Below are 23,211 nucleotides of genomic sequence, written 5' to 3' on the forward strand. Positions count from 1 at the left end.
CTAACGTTCACCCTCCTCCTGCTACCTGGTTTCCTCCTCCAGTTGTCACCAGTATCTTGTGCGTGACACATGACAGTTTCCCGCTCCTTCCACGGATGATGTGGCTGGTGGATGATGCTCCTCACTAAGGTATTCTTGATCTTTAGCTACAGACGAGTCGTGAGATGCCAGTGAGTGATGACTGGTGGTGGTAGTCCTTGCCTGGCCAGTTCATCTGCTGATTCTTCTCTCTCATACCCATTTGTGTTAGCATTCAGTTTACAGTAATGCTTCCCACGAGCAATTGTTCTTTCCTCTCCTCTGGTCGTCCTCTCTCGTGGATTTTGGTAAAACGCATGTTGTTAACCCTCAGTATCTCCAAGGGATTCGACAGGGTGTGGCATACGTCTTGGTCTTCTGAATTCTCTTTCTTTGGTTTCTCTACTTCTCTCTGTTCTCTATTGCATAGTTTCCCCTCAGACCGTTCCAAGGCAGTAGTCAACAATGGAGTGGCTTTCTCTTCTTTTCCTATTATTACTGGTTTTCCCTTGGGCTCTGTCATGTCTTCTCCTCTCGTCTTTCCTCAATAAATAATCTCTCTTTTGACAGTCTCTCATATGCTGAGGATTCCAGTTTACACACTTTCCCTCCTCACCTTCCCCTAATAATCATTCTCTTTGTCGTCCTGATCGTATTTCCTCTCTCATTTCGAAGCAACGTAGCATCTCCGTGTCGAAGCAGCAACCTTGTTAAATTCGAGCAGTAAAACGCGATTTCTACCCATAACTCTGTATTAAGATAATTCGTTTCTGTTTAATTGCGAGTCCACAATGCAACCCTGCATTGACGTAAACATGTTGGTCATAACCATATCCTCCACTCTGCCAGGGACAAACTACATAATCGTTATCACAAAGTCTGCATACCGAAAGCTGAAGGTGTATTACAGGTGGCATGATCATTTTTCACATAGACAACTGGTTCATAACTACAATGGTTTCACTCGCTCAGGTATTGGAATACTGCTCGCACCTCTGGGGCGCCTCATCCTCCACCTCTGTGTTAACTAGAGTGGAATCGAATGCCATCGGTCTCATTAATTCTCCCGTCATGGCTTCTCTTCAACCTTCCTCTTTCTGGACACCGCGATTTTTTTTCTTCTTTTCTATGATAGCTGAAACGACACGGGCAACTGAGGCCCTAATCAAGGCCATCTCATTAACGCTATATATATAAGAACATAAAAAATGTGGACACTGCAGGAGGCCTATTGGCCCATGTTAGGCAGTTCTTGAGTCTGTCGACACTACAACCAACCACCTGAACTCATAAGCACATCCAACCTTCGTTTAAAACAATGTAAAGGCCCACGTAGCTTCCACTACTGTACTTGGCAGCTTGTTCCATAAATCTACTACCCTATTCCCGAAACATGAGATTCTGAGCGCTTTCGTGTATTAACACATCTTCAGAGGACAGTTATAGAATGAGAGGACCAGCGACGTTGTTACTGATGATTATCGTGCCGCAGTACGACACGGGTCCTCGTCTGTAAGCGGCCCGTTCCATGTGTCCCATTGAAGGACCGGGACCACTGTCACTGTGTGTTGTGTGTGTGTGTGCATAGATCTCGCACCGTGGCACAACATGGGCCCCCATTCGTGTGGCCACCTCAGTGTGACACCGGTTGAAGGAGCATCTCCAGAGCCCCTGGGGAACCACCGGCCTGGACGATCTACGCACTGGTGCCTTTCTTGGCGGCACTTGGGATTTTGAGGTCGGCTGAGTTTCTGTTCAACTCTACCCGGTGGCAGAGCCTGTCCGCTGACATGGCCAGAGAAAGTCTCTCTCCGTGTGCATGTTGGTGTCTTAAATAGCCACCTCAGTAGTCCGAATGGATTCTGTCTGTCCATTAACCCCCCTCACCCCTTTTGTTCCAGCAAGGGGAGGAGTTCACCCTCCAATTTAGCAAAATACATGACAGGGGAATCGGACTGGACTATATGGGTATCTAGGCGGTGGATATCTTTGGATGATGTTGAGCGAGCGCTGCAGATGCTTGCCCTGGGCTACTGTGTACCAACGAAGCAGCTGGTATTACGTGGTCTTCCTCTTGAAAGTCCAGCATTCTTGTCCGGAGACTTCGTGTCACCTCGCAGTCAAGTAAGTAATGTTCCAGGGGTTGTGCTGCTCGTTCCTGGCAGTAAGGACACTCAGTCAGGATTCCGTCGATCATTTGCCAGTTGCATTTGTACCCCAGTCGCAGTCGATGAAGACTGACCAGGGTCTGTCTTGAGATTTCTTTGTCGGTGTATGTTGGCTTTCCTCGTGTGGCCACCAGGAACCATGTGGTTGACTGAGATCCGACATGCAAGACATTGAGAAAATTCTCTTTATGTGGAGTCTTGCCGTTCTCATGAGGTGCAGCTTGATTGGTTGTAGGCTTGCTGGAACTTTCACCTGGACGGTGTTGAGTCATGCAGCAGCCTTGGCTACCTCATCTGTGAATTCATTCCCTTCAATCCCTACGTGATTGAGGATCCAGTGTAGGACGATCTGTTGTCGATTTTGTTGCCGGAGGTCCTGGAGTTGAGCGAGGATCGAGGCGATGTGGTTCATGTTGTTCCTCGGATGAGTGCATTGTAGCACTTGAATGGCCGTTTCTGAATTCGTCTGGATGATAAGGGGTTTTGTGTGTTCTGTGGCCGCATGTTCCAGGGCTTTGGAAATGGTTATTAGTTCGGTCTGTAGAGTGGAGCAGCGATCCGAGAGTCTCCAGAGGAGAGACTGTCCTTGGGTGTGGAAAGCCGCTCTAGATCTTCCTCCATTCTGGTGTACTGAAGCCATTTGGTAAACAAGTGACTTTCCTAATGGAGATCGGGTCCCGGTGCGTCCAAGACAGACAACGAGCGTATCATTAACTTATTACGTGGACCAGAAGGGGAATTGCTTACAAATCTTATCAGCATTAAAGCTATCCAATTTGTATAGACCTTCACTAATATTAAGGTTATAATTCTGTGTGTATTTGATAACAGAAGATTCAATGAAATTTTCGTGGCACTGGAGTTAGAGTTAATAACTGAGATGGCATTACTCCAGTCAGTACAATGATCATAGCTTTTAACGTGATCAGACAAGGAATTTGACTCTTGTCCTGTTCTTATACTATATTTATGTTGCTGAAGTCTAACAGAAAGATCCTTACCAGTCTGTCCAACGTAAAACTTATCACAATTTCTACATTGGCACTTATAGATGCATCCAGGAGAACTTTCTGTTGAGTTCCTGATTAAGATATTCTTTACAGTATTATTGTTGCTGAAGGCAACATTTATATTAAAGGATTTAAGCAAGATGGGAAATAAAGTAGAATTATTATCAGAAGGAAGAACTAAAAGATTCTTGGTGTCAATGGGAGGTTTGGGTTCAATCTTGAGTGATAATACAAACACGCATACCAACTGTAAAAGATTCAGTCCAAAATTCAACTCATAAGAAATTAGATTAAGTATATACAAATGCCCGAAGCGTCATTATGAAACGCAATGAACTTATATCCTATGACGTACAGGATAGATGGCGGGGTTTTGATCTACGTTGATAACATTCTAAGTGGTATTAAGATAAGCAAAGTAGACACACACACACTTACGACTCTCTATATATTGACATTACCGATAAGTTCAAAAGTAAACTACGTCTCAGCGTTATTCACAGACCTCCTAATCAAAAAGACGACGATAAGATGCTATGCAATGAAATCAAAACTATGATAAACAGTAAAGAGGTTATAATGATAGGAGACTTCAACAGTCCAAACATAAACTGCAACTCGTTAACAGATGACCGAGAGGGAACGAGACTAACGGAATTGATTCAAGACGTTTTTCTAGAACAGTTAATTAAAAAACCAACTACAAGTAAAAACATTTTCGATCTTGGCCTCACCAGTGACACAAACTTAATCAACTCTTGCGAAGTAGGCGAGAGTTTGTCAAACAGCGATCATAGTTTGATTAGATCAGAGGTAGATTTAGATTATGAAATAAATGACAACAAACTCTTGATCCCAGATTACAGGCGAGGAGATTTTGAAAATATTAGACACAAACTCGCAGTACCAACTGGACAAAACGTCTTGACTTTCACACAGTTGAGGAAATGTGGGATAATTCTAAAAACATATCATTCGAGAATGAAAATAAACATATTCCATGAATTACAAAGAGAACTTGCAATATTCCAAAACCATCATGGATGAATAGGAGAACAGAAGGACTAATTTGCCAAAATAAGAAAATATATAAGAAATTCAAACAATGGGAACCGATGAAAATCGCTAGGTCATAAGACAGCAAACACGAGGAAGAAAAAAGAATGTCTTTGAAAGTTAAGAATTATCCTAAGGAATTCTTCAAATGTATAAGACAAAGGAAGACAGTAAAAGAGAGAAATGGACCATTACGAAACGAACATGACACACTAACTACTGACGACAAGGAAAAGGCTACCATACCAGCTCTGAAGCCCTTAGATACCAGTACCAATTAAATCCTAACAAATCCAACGGCCAAGATAACTTAGCTCCAAGATTTGCAAAAGTCAGAAGATAGCCGATATACCCCATAAGAAAAATATTCAACGAATCTCTATTAAATGGTCAGTTGCCAACTTACAGGAAACTAGCAAATGTTACTCCTATATATAAAAAAGGAGACAAAAAGTGTGCCTTGAACTACCGCCCAATTAGCTTTACATCAATGTTAGGTAAAATGATGGAAAAAAATAATACGAGGCAAAACTGTCACGTTTGTAGAACACAAAATTATATCGAACAACCAACACGGTTTCCGTAATAGATGATCCTCCCGACAAATTTGCTGTTACGTTTTGATGTTATCGTAACTGGAACGAAAAATTACTGTCTGATGTAGTATATGTAGATTTCCAAAAGGCTTTCGATAAAGTACCTCACGAGAGACTTTTGCATAAACTCAAAGCACACGGAATCGGTGAAGAACTCTGTACATGGATCAGAGACTGGCTTACCGGAAGAAAGCAGCGTGTAGTGTTAAACGGTGAAGCCTCAGATTGGCCAGACGTAACGAAAGGTGTGGCACAGTGGTGGGCCATAGGGCGAATTCTGTTCATAATATACGTTAATGACCTAGAACTCGGTCTCATATCTAAGATCTCCAAATTTGCTGACGATACTAAAGTAGAAGGTAGAACTGTAAACAAGCGAGACTGAAATTATTCAGAGATATCTTATTCACTAGCAGAATGGTCAGACAGATGGCAAATGAAGTTTGATGTAGACAAGTGTAAAGTTATACACTTTGGATACAAAAATATACGTTACGACTGCAAACTATTCAGAAACTCTCCAACCAAAGAAAATGAAGAAAAGGACCTTGGAGTTGTCATCATATCAACAATAATCTGAAGTACACTAAACTGTGTCAAGCAGCAAAGTAAAAACGGCAACCAAATGTTACGTTTCATAGCCAGGAACATAGATTACAAGACACCAAAAACAATTCTCACACTTTATCATTCTCTAGTAAGACCACGCCTTGAATACGCAGTCCAGATTTTGTTCCCAAACTATAAAAAAGACGAAGAAAAATTAGAGTAATACAAAGACGCGCGACAATATTGATCCCATCCTTTAGAAATCTGGCATACGAAGAGAGGCAAAAACGACTGGATCTCTTCCCCCTTAAAAAACGTAGACTTTGCGGCGATTTAATCCGAGTGTTCAAATTCTGACAAGTTCGATAAAGTAAATCACGAGCATCTTTTCGAAATACAAGAAAATAAGGTTACCAGGACAAATGGAATAAAACTCAAAGCTAAAAGATGTAGTACGGACGTGGGAAACAGCTTCTTTTCCCATAGGTGTGTTGAGCACTGGAATAAGTTACCGTCAGTAGTGAATGCTAAGACTATGAAAACCTTCAAAAGTCGTTCAGACAAATGTTTTATAAATTCAACTATACTCTGAGAAAAACGCCAGAAATAAACTGTATAAACGACAGCGGTAACTGAGACACAGAAGGCTAATGTGCAGCAACGGGTAAATCCGTGATAGCTTAAAAATTGCTGAGGGGAATTGTATTATCCAGTCAAGTTAAACTGTTTTTTTTTTTTTTCAGACAACCCAGTCTTGGGCCAATCACGCCTCCTGTTGTCTGTCTGTCTTAAGTTAACTTCTCATGTAAACACAGTTAAGATAGATTTATGCTACCATAACTCTCGTACACTATAAGTGGCAACCTACATCGACAAAACATTTGACACTGTCCCCTGACACTTCCTCACACAAAAATATTAGACTCCATCCTTCACAACAACGACGAAAAAGTAGTTGACAAACTTCATGGCCGGCCTTCTGTGGTTCCACATATAAAAGACTTAGGTTCCACATGGAAGCCCTAGAAACAAAAGTTCTTTCTTCAACCGGCTTCCGGCTCTTCCTACGCGACTTTACCTATAGCAAACCACAGTGTGGAAGTCTTCTTATCTTGAAGACGAACTCAAAATCACATCAACACCCTGACGACACAGTAGCAAAAATCAAACATACAACAATACATCGCAAATTTGGAATAATGGCTCACCCAGAATAGAATCTCTGCATCTTTAAAGATGTCTTCAATTACTCTTCTATCCCCAGACAGAAACGAAATCAAACCGCGCGCTTCAATCAGCTTGAAAGGATATTCACCCTTACTCAACGAAATCTATTATCGGTATCATATGCGACACACACACACACACACACACACACACACACACACCACACATACACACATAACAACCACACCACAAACATTAACACTGTAGCAACATACAAACTGAATACTCTCAGAACGTGAGCACCATACTTACAAGAAGAAAAAAAAGGGTCCACATGCAAATCGCTCGTCCCATCATGAACTACACATCCATCTTCCTAAAAGCAATTGTGATAAAACTGTAAGCTACACAAAACACAACACTTAGGATATTCAGTGGCTGCTTAGTAATAAGAAGCGCTCGTCACTTGCTCAATGAAGAAAAGATCATCCTAGTCGAATCTCACCTCAGCATACCCGGTACTCAATGCTTTACAACACCAAAACCCCTGTCATCCAAAGCCACTCCACAACTACGTAACTACGATCCCCAGGTAAAGATAATAAGTTTACCACTACCTCAGACTTCACACTTACACTCGCAGATCCCATCCCCGCTCATCACCTTTAACAAGCATAACACTGGCAAAGCATAAACAAACTGAACACTCACCATACAACCGCCCTCGCAACTCGGCCATGAAAACCGCACCACCACATATACTCTCATCAGTAACCACATCCTCAAGACACACCAGAAACATTTTCCCAAATACGCGTTGGACATCACCCATTCTTACGACACTGCACACACCGAGTCAATCTATACCATGACTCTCCAGACCCACGATGCATGTATGTACCATAATGAAGTCAGCGAGCGGTTACTGCTCACTTGTCTAGCACTCTGCCCGCACTGACGCACACGTCAATACATTCCCGCCTCGTTGACGTGGCCAGCTCCCTGAGTACTGAAGGATCCAGGAAGCAGATAAGAAGAGATCGCTGGAGTGCAATATATATATATATATATATATATCTCCCTTGTATTAACTTTCTAAAATGGGAAACAGAAGAAGGAGTCACGCGGGGAGTGCTCATCCTCCTCGAAGGCTCAGAGTGGGGTGCCTAAATGTGTGTGGATGTAACAAGATGTGAAAAAAGGAGAGATAGGTAGTATGTTTGAGGAAAGGAACCTGGATGTTTTGGCTCTGAGTGAAACGAAGCTCAAGGGTAAAGGGGAAGAGTGGTTTGGGAATGTCTGGGGAGTAAAGTCAGGGGTTAGTGAGAGGACAAGAGCAAGGGAAGGAGTAGCAATACTCCTGAAACAGGAGTTGTGGGAGTATGTGATAGAGTGTAAGAAAGTAAATTCTCGATTAATATGGGTAAAACTGAAAGTTGATGGAGAGAGGTGGGTGATTATTGGTGCATATGCACCTGGGCATGAGAAGAAAGATCAAGAGAGGCAAGTGTTTTGGGAGCAGCTGAATGAGTGTGTTAGTGGTTTTGATGCACGAGACCGGGTCATAGTGATGGGTGATTTGAATGCAAAGGTGAGTAATGTGGCAGTTGAGGGAATAATTGGTATACATGGGGTGTTCAGTGTTGTAAATGGAAATGGTGAAGAGCTTGTAGATTTATGTGCTGAAAAAGGACTGATGATTGGGAATACCTGGTTTAAAAAGCGAGATATACATAAGTATACTTATGTAAGTAGGAGAGATGGCCAGAGAGCGTTATTGGATTACGTGTTAATTGACAGGCGTGCGAAAGAAAGACTTTTGGATGTTAATGTGCTGAGAGGTGCAACTGGAGGGATGTCTGATCATTATCTTGTGGAGGCTAAGGTGAAGATTTGTATGGGTTTTCAGAAAAGAAGAGTGAATGTTGGGGTGAAGAGGGTGGTGAGAGTAAGTGAGCTTGAGAAGGAGACCTGTGTGAGGAAGTACCAGGAGAGACTGAGTACAGAATGGAAAAAGGTGAGAACAATGGAAGTAAGGGGAGTGGGGGAGGAATGGGATGTATTTAGGGAATCAGTGATGGATTGCGCAAAAGATGCTTGTGGAATGAGAAGAGTGGGAGGTGGGTTGATTAGAAAGGGTAGTGAGTGGTGGGATGAAGAAGTAAGAGTATTAGTGAAAGAGAAGAGAGAGGCATTTTTGCAGGGAAAAAATGCAATTGAGTGGGAGATGTATAAAAGAAAGAGACAGGAGGTCAAGAGAAAGGTGCAAGAGGTGAAAAAAAGGGCAAATGAGAGTTGGGGTGAGAGAGTATCATTAAATTTTAGGGAGAATAAAAAGATGTTCTGGAAGGAGGTAAATAAAGTGCGTAAGACAAGGGAGCAAATGGGAACTTCGGTGAAGGGCGCAAGTGCGGAGGTGATAACAAGTAGTGGTGATGTGAGAAGGAGATGGAGTGAGTATTTTGAAGGTTTGTTGAATGTGTTTGATGATAGAGTGGCAGATATAGGGTGTTTTGGTCGAGGTGGTGTGCAAAGTGAGAGGGTTAGGGAAAATGATTTGGTAAACAGAGAAGAGGTAGTGAAAGCTTTGCGGAAGATGAAAGCCGGCAAGGCAGCAGGTTTGGATGGTATTGCAGTGGAATTTATTAAAAAAGGGGGTGACTGTATTGTTGACTGGTTGGTAAGGTTATTTAATGTATGTATGACTCATGGTGAGGTGCCTGAGGATTGGCGGAATGCGTGCATAGTGCCATTGTACAAAGGCAAAGGGGATAAGAGTGAGTGCTCAAATTACAGAGGTATAAGTTTGTTGAGTATTCCTGGTAAATTATATGGGAGGGTATTGATTGAGAGGGTGAAGGCATGTACAGAGCATCAGATTGGGGAAGAGCAGTGTGGTTTCAGAAGTGGTAGAGGATGTGTGGATCAGGTGTTTGCTTTGAAGAATGTATGTGAGAAATACTTAGAAAAGCAAATGGATTTGTATGTAGCATTTATGGATCTGGAGAAGGCATATGATAGAGTTGATAGAGATGCTCTGTGGAAGGTATTAAGAATATATGGTGTGGGAGGCAAGTTGTTAAAAGCAGTGAAAAGTTTTTATCGAGGATGTAAGGCATGTGTACGTGTAGGAAGAGAGGAAAGTGATTGGTTCTCAGTGAATGTAGGTTTGTGGCAGGGGTGTGTGATGTCTCCATGGTTGTTTAATTTGTTTATGGATGGGGTTGTTAGGGAGGTAAATGCAAGAGTTTTGGAAAGAGGGGCAAGTATGAAGTCTGTTGGGGATGAGAGAGCTTGGGAAGTGAGTCAGTTGTTGTTCGCTGATGATACAGCGCTGGTGGCTGATTCATGTGAGAAACTGCAGAAGCTGGTGACTGAGTTTGGAAAAGTGTGTGGAAGAAGAAAGTTAAGAGTAAATGTCAATAAGAGCAAGGTTATTAGGTACAGTAGGGTTGAGGGTCAAGTCAATTGGGAGGTGAGTTTGAATGGAAAAAAACTGGAGGAAGTGAAGTGTTTTAGATATCTGGGAGTGGATCTGGCAGCGGATGGAACCATGGAAGCGGAAGTGGATCATAGGGTGGGGGAGGGGGCGAAAATCCTGGGGGCCTTGAAGAATGTGTGGAAGTCGAGAACATTATCTCGGAAAGCAAAAATGGGTATGTTTGAAGGAATAGTGGTTCCAACAATGTTGTATGGTTGCGAGGCGTGGGCTATGGATAGAGTTGTGCGCAGGAGGATGGATGTGCTGGAAATGAGATGTTTGAGGACAATGTGTGGTGTGAGGTGGTTTGATCGAGTGAGTAACGTAAGGGTAAGAGAGATGTGTGGAAATAAAAAGAGCGTGGTTGAGAGAGCAGAAGAGGGTGTTTTGAAGTGGTTTGGGCACATGGAGAGGATGAGTGAGGAAAGATTGACCAAGAGGATATATGTGTCGGAGGTGGAGGGAACAAGGAGAAGAGGGAGACCAAATTGGAGGTGGAAAGATGGAGTGAAAAAGATTTTGAGTGATCGGGGCCTGAACATGCAGGAGGTGAAAGGAGGGCAAGGAATAGAGTGAATTGGAGCGATGTGGTATACCGGGGTTGACGTGCTGTCAGTGGATTGAAGCAGGGCATGTGAAGCGTCTGGGGTAAACCATGGAAAGCTGTGTAGGTATGTATATTTGCGTGTGTGGACGTATGTATATACATGTGTATGGGGGGGGGGTTGGGCCATTTCTTTCGTCTGTTTCCTTGCGCTACCTCGCAAACGCGGGAGACAGCGACAAAGTATAATAAAATAAAAAAAAAAAATATATATATATATATATATATATATATATATATATATATATATATATATTTTTTTTTTTACCAATTTTCTTTTTATTATACTATGTCGCTGTCTCCCAGGTTAGCGAGGTAGCGCAAGGAAACGGACGAAAGAATGGCCCAACCCACCCACATACACATGTATATACATACACGTCCACACATGCACATATACATACCTATACATCTCAACGTATACATATATGTACACACAGACATATACATATATACACATGTACATAATTCATACTGTCTGCCCTTATTCATTCCCGTCGCCACCCCGCCACACATGAAATGACAATCCCCTCCCCCCGCATGTGCGCGAGGTAGCTCTAGGAAAAGACAACAAAGGCCACAATCGTTCACACTGTCTCTAGCTGTCATGTATAATGCACTGAAACCATAGCTCCCTTTCCACATCCAGGCCCCATAAAACTTTCCATGGTTTTGTGTGATCGGGGCCTGAACATGCAGGAGGGTGAAAGGAGGGCAAGGAATAGAGTGAATTGGAGCGATGTGGTATACCGGGGTTGACGTGCTGTTGGTGGATTGAATCGGGGCATGTGAAGCGTCTGGGGTAAACCATGGAAAGCTGTGTAGGTATGTATATTTTGCGTGTGTGGACGTATGTATATACATGTGTATGGGGGTGGATTGGGCCATTTCTTTCGTCTGTTTCCTTGCGCTACCTCGCAAACGCGGGAGACAGCGACAAAGCAAAAAAAAAAAAAAAAAAAAAAAAAAAAATATATATATATATATATATATATATATATATATATATATATATATATATATATATGTATATATATATACTTTCCACGTATTCACCGCGTGTCGTAGAAGGCGACGAAAAGGGGCGTGAGCGGGGGCTAAAAACACTTCCGTCCTTGTATTTTAACTTTCTAAAAGGGGAAACAGAAGGAGTCATGCGAGGAGTGCTCATCCTCCTCGAAGACTCAGATTGGGGTGTCTAAATGTGTGCGGATGTAACCAAGATGAGAAGAAAAGAGATAGTATGTTTGAGGAAAGGAACTTGGATGTTTTGGCTCTGAGTGAAACGAAGTTCAAGGGTAAAAGGGAAGAGTGGTTTGGGAATATCTTGAGAGTAAAGTCAGGGGTTGGTGAGAGGACAAGAGCAAAGGAAGGAGTAGCACTGCTCCTGAAGCAGGAGTTGTGGGAGTATGTGATAGAGTGTAAGAAAGTAAACTCTAGATTGATATGGGTAAAACTGAAAGTGGGTTGAGAGAGATGGGTGATTATTGGTGCCTATGCACCTGGTCATGAGAAGAAACATTATGAGAGGCAAGTGTTTGGGAGCAGCTGAGTGAGTGTGTTAGCAGCTTTGATGCACGAGACCAGGTTATAATGATGGATGATTTCAATGCAAAACTGAGTAATATGGCAGTTGGTTTACATGGGGTGTTCAGTTTTGTAAATGGAAATGGTGAAGCGCTTGTAGATTTGTGTATTGAAAAAGGACTGGTGATTGAGACTACCTGGTATAAAAAGAAAAATATGTATGTAAGTAGGAGAGATGGCCAGAGAGCGTTATTGGATTACGTGTTAATTGATAGGCGCGCGAAAGAGAGACTTATGGATGCTAATGTACTGAGAGGGGCAGCTTGAGGGATGTCTGATCATTATCTTGTGGAGGCGACGGTAAAGATCTATAGAGATTTTCAGAAAAAAAGACAGAATGTTGGGGTGAAGTGAGTGGTGAGAGTAAGCGAGCTTGGAAAGGAGACTTGTGTAAGGAAGTACCAAGAGAAATTGAGGGCAGAATGGCAAAAGGCGAGAGCAAATGACGGAAGGGGAGTGGGGGAGGAATGGGATGTATTTAGGGAATCAGTGATGGCTTGCGCAAAAGATGCTTGTGGCAAGAGAAAGGTGGGAGGTGGGCAGATTAGAAAGGGTAGTGAGTGGTGGAATGAAGAAGTAAGACTGTTGGTGAAAGAGAAGAGAGAGGCATTCGGACGATTTTTGCGGGGAAATAGTGCAAATGACTGAGAGATGTACAAAAGGAAGAGGCAGGAGGTCAAAAGAAAGGTGCAAAAGGTGAAAAAGAGGGAAAATAAGAGTTAGGATGATATCTATATATATATAACGCGTGAGACAGCGACAAAGCAAAAAAATGAATACGTCGACCACGGTATACTACATCGTTCCAATACACTCTATTCCTTCCACGCCTTTCACCCTCCTGCATGTTCAGGTCCCGATCGCTCAAAATCTTTTTCACTCCATCCTTCCACCTCCAATTTGGTCTCCCACTTCTCGTTTCTTCCACCTCTGACACATATATCCTCTTTGTCAATCTTTCCTCACTTATTCTCTCCAGGTAACCAAACCATTTCAATACACCCTCGTCTTCTCTCTCAACCACACTCCTTTTATTACCACACATCTCTCTTACCCTTTCATTACTTACTCGATCAATCCACCTCACACCACATATTATCCTCAAACATCTCATTTCCAACACATCCACCCTCCTCTGCACAACCCTATCTATCATCCATGCCTCACAACCATATAACATTGTTGGAACCACTATTCCTTCAACATACCCATTTTTGCTCTCCGAGATAACGTTCTCGCATTCCACACATTCTTCAACGCTCCCAGAATCTTAGCCCCCTCCCCGACCCTGTGACTCACTTCCGTTTCCATGTTTCCATCCGCTACCAAATCAATTCCCAGATATCTAAAACACTTCACTTCTTCCAGTTTTTCTCCATTCAAACTTACCTCCCAATTTACTTGTCCCTCAACCCTACTGAACCTAATAACCTTGCTCTAATTCACATTTACTCTCAGCTCTCTTCTTTCACACACTTAGCCGAACTCAGTCACCAACTTCTGTAGTTTCTTACCCGAATCAGCCACCAGAGTTGTATCTTCAGCGAGCAACAACTCGCTCACTTCCCAAACCCTCTCATCCACAACAGACTGCATACTTGTCCCTCTCCAAAACTCTTGCATTCACCTCCCTAACAATCCCATCCATAAACAAATTAAACAACCATGGAGACATTACACACCCCTGCCGCAAACCAACATTCACTGGGAACCACTCACTTTCCTATCTTCCTACTCGTATACATGCCTTACATCCTCGATAAAAACTTTTCACAGCTTCTAGCAACTTACCTCCCACACCATATACTCTTAATAACTTCCAAAGAACATCTCTATCACCTCTATCATACGCTTTCTTCAGATCCATATATACTACATACAAATCTATCTACTTTTCTAAGTATTTCTCACATACGTTCTTCAAAGCAAACACCTGATCCACACATCCTCTACCACTTCTGAAACCACACTGCTCCTCCCCAGTCTGGTGCTCTGTCCATGCCTTGACCCTCTCAAACAATAACCTCCCATATAATTTCCCAGGAATACTCAACAAACTTATACCTCTGTAATCTGAATACTCACCTTTACCCCCTTTGCCCTTGTACAATATATATATATATATATATATATATATATATATATATAAACAGACGAAGAAAGACATCCACTTACATACACTTATATATCTACATGTACATATGAATATATATACATATATATATATATATATATATATATATATATATATATATATATATATATATATATATATATATATATATATACATATATATATATATATATATATATATATATATATATATATATATATATATATATATATATATATATCGTCCAAATGCCTCTCTCTTCTCTTTCACTAATACTCTTACTTCTTCATCCCACCACTCACTACCCTTTCTAAACAGCCCACCTCCCACTCTTCTCATGCCACAAGCATCTTTTGCGCAATCCATCACTGATTCCCTAAATACATCCCATTCCTCCCCCACTCCCCTTACTTCCATTGTTCTCACCTTTTTCCATTCTGTACACAGTCTCTCCTGAGTGGGAGAAGTATAAAAGAAAGAGACAGGAGGTCAAGAGAAAGGTGCAAGAGGTGAAAAAAAGGGCAAATGAGAGTTGGGGTGAGAGACTATCAGTAAATTTTAGGGAAAATAAAAAGATGTTCTGGAAGGAGGTAAATAGGGTGCGTAAGACAAGGGAGCAAATGGGAACTTCAGTGAAGGGCGTAAATGGGGAGGTGATAACAAGTAGCGGTGATGTGAGAAGGAGATGGAATGAGTATTTTGAAGGTTTGTTGAATGTGTCTGATGACAGAGTGGCAGATATAGGGTGTTTTGGTCGAGGTGGTGTGCAAAGTGAGAGGGTTAGGGAAAATGATTTGGTAAACAGAGAAGAGGTAGTAAAAGCTTTGCGGAAGATGAAAGCCGGCAAGGCAGCAGGTTTGGATGGTATTGCAGTGGAATTTATTAAGAAAGGGGGTGACTGTATTGTTGACTGGTTGGTAAGGTTATTTAATGTATGTATGACTCATGGTGAGGTGCCTGAGGATTGGCGGAATGCGTGCATAGTGCCATTGTACAAAGGCAAAGGGGATAAGAGTGAGTGCTCAAATTACAGAGGTATAAGTTTGTTGAGTATTCCTGGTAAATTATATGGGAGGGTATTGATTGAGAGGGTGAAGGCATGTACAGAGCATCAGATTGGGGAAGAGCAGTGTGGTTTCAGAAGTGGTAGAGGATGTGTGGATCAGGTGTTTGCTTTGAAGAATGTATGTGAGAAATACTTAGAAAAGCAAATGGATTTGTATGTAGCATTTATGGATCTGGAGAAGGCATATGATAGAGTTGATAGAGATGCTCTGTGGAAGGTATTAAGAATATATGGTGTGGGAGGCAAGTTGTTAGAAGCAGTGAAAAGTTTTTATCGAGGATGTAAGGCATGTGTACGTGTAGGAAGAGAGGAAAGTGATTGGTTCTCAGTGAATGTAGGTTTGCGGCAGGGGTGTGTGATGTCTCCATGGTTGTTTAATTTGTTTATGGATGGGGTTGTAAGGGAGGTAAATGCAAGAGTCCTGGAAAGAGGGGCAAGTATGAAGTCTGTTGGGGATGAGAGAGCTTGGGAAGTGAGTCAGTTGTTGTTCGCTGATGATACAGCGCTGGTGGCTGATTCATGTGAGAAACTGCAGAAGCTGGTGACTGAGTTTGGTAAAGTGTGTGGAAGAAGAAAGTTGAGAGTAAATGTGAATAAGAGCAAGGTTATTAGGTACAGTAGGGGTGAGGGTCAAGTCAATTGGGAGGTGAGTTTGAATGGAGAAAAACTGGAGGAAGTGAAGTGTTTTAGATATCTGGGAGTGGATCTGTCAGCGGATGGAACCATGGAAGCGGAAGTGGATCATAGGGTGGGGGAGGGGGCGAAAATTTTGGGAGCCTTGAAAAATGTGTGGAAGTCGAGAACACTATCTCGGAAAGCAAAAATGGGTATGTTTGAGGGAATAGTGGTTCCAACAATGTTGTATGGTTGCGAGGCGTGGGCTGTGGATAGAGATGTGCGCAGGAGGATGGATGTGCTGGAAATGAGATGTTTGAGGACAATGTGTGGTGTGAGGTGGTTTGATCGAGTAAGTAACGTAAGGGTAAGAGAGATGTGTGGAAATAAAAAGAGCGTGGTTGAGAGAGCAGAAGAGGGTGTTTTGAAATGGTTTGGGCACATGGAGAGAATGAGTGAGGAGAGATTGACCAAGAGGATATATGTGTCGGAGGTGGAGGGAACGAGGAGAAGAGGGAGACCAAATTGGAGGTGGAAAGATGGAGTGAAAAAGATTTTGTGTGATCGGGGCCTGAACATGCAGGAGGGTGAAAGGAGGGCAAGAAATAGAGTGAATTGGAGTCATGTGGTATACAGGGGTTGACGTGCTGTCAGTGGATTGAAGCAAGGCATGTGAAGCGTCTGGGGTAAACCATGGAAAGCTGTGTAGGTATGTGTATTTGCGTGTGTGGACGTGTGTATGTACATGTGTATGGGGGGGGGGGTTGGGCCATTTCTTTCGTCTGTTTCCTTGCGCTACCTCGCAAACGCGGGAGACAGCGACAAAGTATAAAAAAAAAAAAAAAAATATATATATATATATATATATATATATATATATATATATATATATATATATATATATATATATATATATATTTTTTTTTTTTTTTATATATATATATATATATATATATATATATATTTTTTTTTTTTTTTTTTTTTATACTTTGTCGCTGTCTCCCGCGTTTGCGAGGTAGCGCAAGGAAAGAGACGAAAGAAATGGCCCAACCCCCCCCTCCCCCCCATACACATGCATATACATACGTCCACGCACGCAAATATACATACCTACACAGCTTTCCATGGTTTACCCCAGACGCTTCACATGCCCTGCTTCAATCCACTGACAGCACGTCAACCCCGGTATACCACATCGCTCCAATTCACTCTATTCCTTGCCCTCCTTTCACCCTCCTGCATGTTCAGGCCCCGATCACACAAAATCTTTTTCACTCCATCTTTCCACCTCCAATTTGGTCTCCCTCTTCTCCTTGTTCCCTCCACCTCCGACACATATATCCTCTTGGTCAATCTTTCCTCACTCATCCTCTTCATGTGCCCAAACCACTTCAAAACACCCTCTTCTGCTCTCTCAACCACGCTCTTTTTATTTCCACACATCTCTCTTACCCTTACGTTACTCACTCGATCAAACCACCTCACACCACACATTGTCCTCAAACATCTCATTTCCAGCACATCCATCCTCCTGCGCACAACTCTATCCATAGCCTACGCCTCGCAACCATACAACATTGTTGGAACCACTATTCCTTCAAACATACCCATTTTTGCTTTCCGAGATAATGTTCTCGACTTCCACACATTCTTCAAGGCCCCCAGGATTTTCGCCCCCTCCCCCACCCTATGATCCACTTCCGCTTCCATGGTTCCATCCGCTGCCAGATCCACTCCCAGATATCTAAAACACTTCACTTCCTCCAGTTTTTCTCCATTCAAACTCACCTCCCAATTGACTTGACCCTTAACCCTACTGTACCTAATAACCTTGCTCTTATTGACATTTACTCTTAACTTTCTTCTTCCACACACTTTTCCAAACTCAGTCACCAGCTTCTGCAGTTTCTCACATGAATCAGCCACCAGCGCTGTATCATCAGCGAACAACAACTGACTCACTTCCTAAGCTCTCTCATCCCCAACAGACTTCATACTTGCCCCTCTTTCCACAACTCTTGCATTTACCTCCCTAACAACCCCATCCATAAACAAATTAAACAACCATGGAGACATCACACACCCCTGCCGCAAACCTACATTCACTGAGAACCAATCACTTTCCTCTCTTCCTACACGCACACATGCCTTACATCCTCGATAAAAACTTTTCACTGCTTCTAACAACTTTCCTCCCACACCATATATTCTTAATACCTTCCACAGAGCATCTCTATCAACTCTATCATATGCCTTCTCCAGATCCATAAATGCTACATACAAATCCATTTGCTTTTCTAAGTATTTCTCACATACATTCTTCAAAGCAAACACCTGATCCACACATCCTCTACCACTTCTGAAACCACACTGCTCTTCCCCAATCTGATGCTCTGTACATGCCTTCACCCTCTCAATCAAAACCCTCCCATATAATTTACCAGGAATACTCAACAAACTTATACCTCTGTAATTTGAGCACTCACTCTTATCCCCTTTGCCTTTGTACAATGGCACTATGCACGCATTCCGCCAATCCTCAGGCACCTCACCATGAGTCATACATACATTAAATAACCTTACCAACCAGTCAACAATACAGTCACCCCCTTTTTTAATAAATTCCACTGCAATACCATCCAAACCTGCTGCCTTGCCGGCTTTCATCTTCCGCAAAGCTTTCACTACCTCTTCTCTGTTTACCAAATCATTTTCCCTAACCCTCTCACTTTGCACACCACCTCGACCAAAACACCCTATATCTGCCACTCTATCATCAAACACATTCAACAAACCTTCAAAATACTCACTCCATCTCCCTCTCACATCACCACTACTTGTTATCACCTCCCTATTTGCGCCCTTCACTGAAGTTCCCATTTGCTCCCTTGTCTTACGCACTTTATTTACCTCCTTCCAGAACATCTTTTTATTCTCCCTAAAATTTAATGATACTCTCTCACCCCAACTCTCATTCGCCCTTTTTTTCACCTCTTGCACCTTTCTCTTGACCTCCTGTTTCTTTCTTTTATACATCTCCCACTCAATTGCATTTTTTCCCTGCAAAAATCGTCCAAATGCCTCTCTCTTCTCTTTCACTAATACTCTTACTTCTTCATCCCACCACTCACTACCCTTTCTAATCAACCCACCTCCCACTCTTCTCATGCCACAAGCATCTTTTGTGCAATCCATCACTGATTCCCTAAATACATCCCATTCCTCCCCCACTCCCCTTGCTTCCATTGTTCTCACCTTTTTCCATTCTGTACTCAGTCTCTCCTGGTACTTCCTCACACAGGTCTCCTTCTCAAGCTCACTTACTCTCACCACCCTGTTCACCCCAACATTCACTCTTCTTTTCTGAAAACCCATACAAATCTTCACCTTAGCCTCCACAAGATAATGATCAGACATCCCTCCAGTTGCACCTCTCAGCACATTAACATCCAAAAGTCTCTCTTTCGCACGCCTGTCAATTAACACGTAATCCAATAACGCTCTCTGTCCATCTCTCCTACTTACATAAGTATACTTATGTATATCTCGCTTTTTAAACCAGGTATTCCCAATCATCAGTCCTTTTTCAGCACATAAATCTACAAGCTCTTCACCATTTCCATAGGTAGTATGTTTGAGGAAAGGAACCTGGATGTTTTGGCTCTGAGTGAAACGAAGCTCAAGGGTAAAGGGGAAGAGTGGTTTGGGAATGTCTGGGGAGTAAAGTCAGGGGTTAGTGAGAGGACAAGAGCAAGGGAAGGAGTAGCAATATTCCTGAAACAGGAGTTGTGGGAGTATGTGATAGAGTGTAAGAAAGTAAATTCTCGATTAATATGGGTAAAACTGAAAGTTGATGGAGAGAGGTGGGTGATTATTGGTGCATATGCACCTGGGCATGAGAAGAAAGATCAAGAGAGGCAAGTGTTTTGGCAGCAGCTGAATGAGTGTGTTAGTGGTTTTGATGCACGAGACCGGGTCATAGTGATGGGTGATTTGAATGCAAAGGTGAGTAATGTGGCAGTTGAGGGAATAATTGGTATACATGGGGTGTTCAGTGTTGTATATATATATATATATATATATATATATATATATATATATATATATATATATATATATATATATATATATATATATATAAACAGACGAAGAGACACATCCACTCACATACACATACATTTTCATTTACATATATATATATATATATATATATATATTTCTTCTTTTCTTTCAAACTATTCGCCATTTCCCGCGTTAGCGAGGTAGCGTTAAGAACAGAGGACTGGGCCTTGGAGGGAATATCCTCACCTGGCCCCCTTCTCTGTTCCTTGTTTTGGAAAAAAAAAAAAAAAAAAAAACGAGAGGGGAAGATTTCCAGCCCCCCCGCTCCCTCCCCTTTTAGTCGCCTTCTACGACACGCAGGGAATACGTGGGAAGTATTCTTTCTCCCCTATCCCCAGGGATATATATATCCCTGGGGATATATATATATATATATACATATATATATATATATATATATATATATATATATATATATATATATATATATATATATATATATATATATATATATACACACACAGTATATCATGATTTATTCACCGAATTGATAGGTGGAGGTGTTGATGAGAAAGAGGGAGAGAGAAGGGGGAAGAGAGACCTGCTGTATTATGGTTTTGTTACGTCTGTTTAGGTAACCCTACTGATACTAACACCGTGGTTTATATACTTGTTCAGGAGTTAACCCAGCTGTCATATTCATCAATGTTACTGCATCTATACATTGTTGGCAGAGTATCACTGACAGAGTTATGTACAGTACAATCATGCATGACATCTCATTAACCATAGCTGTTGTCATTGCCGCTGACCCGGTGGTCATGACGTGGTCGCTGTGGTGTCATGAGGGGACGTTAAGTCACCTAAAGTTAGGGGTGGGAGTAGGATACTGGGAGTCAACAGTTAAGGACAATATAGTGCGATAGGACGTTTGGTATTTATAGTCATCATCATCATCGGTCGACATCAAATGAATGCACAGTACAGATTTCGTATACTTCTCATATATAACATTTCATTACTATATTAACAAACGTCTTTAACCTCAACTACCGTAGCAGAGTGGGAACTAAACACTTGATCCCCTCCCTCTAGTCTCCACCTGGTTTAAAACCCCCTCTTTACCTCCCTCCTCCTCCACTCTTCCTTTGTGGTGTCCATGAGAACCTAACCTTCATATGTTGTCATTCATACAACTGCACGTGTGGGAACTATATGACATAATACTTGCGTGGTAGACATTATTACGGTCAATAAATGTCCTAAGTGAACACACAATTCCTACAGTTTAACCGTGTATGTTCGTGCGTGAGTTGCCTAGTGAATACCACCAATAACAATAGTATTAAAACTTGTAAAGTATTAGAAAATACGTTAAAAGGGATCATGCGAATAACAGTAATGCCATGTTTATTATAACACTATGATATTCGACCGAGACGGTGTAGACCGAGATGGTCTACACAGCTTACCATGAACTGCACCGCTTGTTCAGTCACAGACACCCAACCCAACCAAGAGTATAACTTGCATTATCTTTCTCATTACCTTTCTCTGAGCATCCAGTTAATGATGTTACAGACAGACCAAGCGAGTAATATTTCCCCCCATCTCCCATTTGCCCCCAATCATTGTATTCAGTCTGTCTGGAACGGTATCAACAAGACGTTGACAATAGTTCGGCAGACGTTGAAAATCTTCCCATTTAGCCTTGGCATGATTTACCACAGCTTGCCTGATTTCGTTCGTCTTGTATACCTTATGTTCTCACTATCACTGTCCACACGTTATCAATAACGTCGACGTCACACTCTTTGGTTGGCAATACTATATATTGAATATCTGCGTATTCAACAAACCATTCCCTGAGCCCGAATGGAGGGGATAATTGTTTCAAGTATCTGTATATATCTGAATGAAGGAAAGCTTCTTTTATTCAAGTGTCAGACTGCGGCACCCACTGCTCAGTTCCTGTATGTTCTGTTCCGCATATCTGTATGTTCCTGTATGTTCTGTTTCGCATACCTATATGTTCCTGCATGTTCTGTTTCGCATACCTGTATGTTCTGTTCCGCATACTGTATGTTCCTGTATGTTCTGTTCCGCATACCTGTATGTTCCTGTATGTTCTGTTTCGCATACCTGGAGTTGAGAAGTCGCCAACAAACACGACGGTCTGCACGGTGCGTTGGCCTACGCACTCCCTGCTGGATCCGACGTCGACGAACTAGGTCCATTCTGCAAGATATAGGTATTGCTATTATTCCATGTGTTACATATCAGGTTTCCAACATATCCTAACCCAAGTCGACTGTTCACCTGGCACCTACACATTAACTCGTATGTCTTTTTATTTTAGATTCGTATACGGTGACATTGCAACTCAACACAGTAATGAATAATGACCCAAAATTCCTTATTTCTAGATGTGCCAGTTTATGTAATTACGTATCCGATTATGTTACATTAGATAGAGGATATTACGTGTGTGAGGCTTCATCTCCCCACCAATACGTTATTACAGTCGACTCTTGTGTATATGAAGGCGATCATTAAGTGGGAGGTAGTGGGGGGACTGGAGTAATGGCAGCAATGTGCTCAGAACTTGGCAATTTTATCATTTGACATGTATAAAACACTGGAAATAAGATTTAAAACGATTATATGTTTCAGTCATAATTACCCACTGCATTACTGTATTATGGAGAGTTTTGCCAACTGTGTAGTTTAGACACGACAGTTTCGGAGACAAAGTCGTCATACAAAACCTAAGTTTTGTATATAGTACAACAGTTTCGTCGCAAATAATATATAATTTGTTTATGGATGGGGTTGTTAGGGAGGTAAATGCAAGAGTCCTGGAAAGAGGGGCAAGTATGAAGTCTGTTGGGGATGAGAGAGCTTGGGAAGTGAGTCAGTTGTTGTTCGCTGATGATACAGCGCTGGTGGCTGATTCATGTGAGAAACTGCAGAAGCTGGTGACTGAGTTTGGTAAAGTGTGTGGAAGAAGAAAGTTAAGAGTAAATGTGAATAAGAGCAAGGTTATTAGGTACAGTAGGGTTGAGGGTCAAGTCAATTGGGAGGTGAGTTTGAATGGAGAAAAACTGGAGGAAGTGAA

The 23,211-nt window shown here is 42.0% G+C and overlaps 1 long non-coding RNA gene across 1 annotated transcript in view; it reads right to left on the minus strand.

The window, feature by feature from the left end:
• LOC139767134 (uncharacterized) overlaps positions 1 to 23,211 on the minus strand; it is a 95,869-nt gene that overhangs the window by 67,690 nt on the left and 4,968 nt on the right. Inside the window, exon 2 of the long non-coding RNA XR_011717001.1 lies at positions 22,236 to 22,331. This is a non-coding gene — a long non-coding RNA (uncharacterized lncRNA). The remainder of the gene's footprint in view (positions 1 to 22,235; positions 22,332 to 23,211) is intronic.

This window comes from Panulirus ornatus, chromosome 59 (assembly GCF_036320965.1).
Source record: "Panulirus ornatus isolate Po-2019 chromosome 59, ASM3632096v1, whole genome shotgun sequence".
NCBI lineage: Eukaryota > Metazoa > Arthropoda > Malacostraca > Decapoda > Palinuridae > Panulirus > Panulirus ornatus.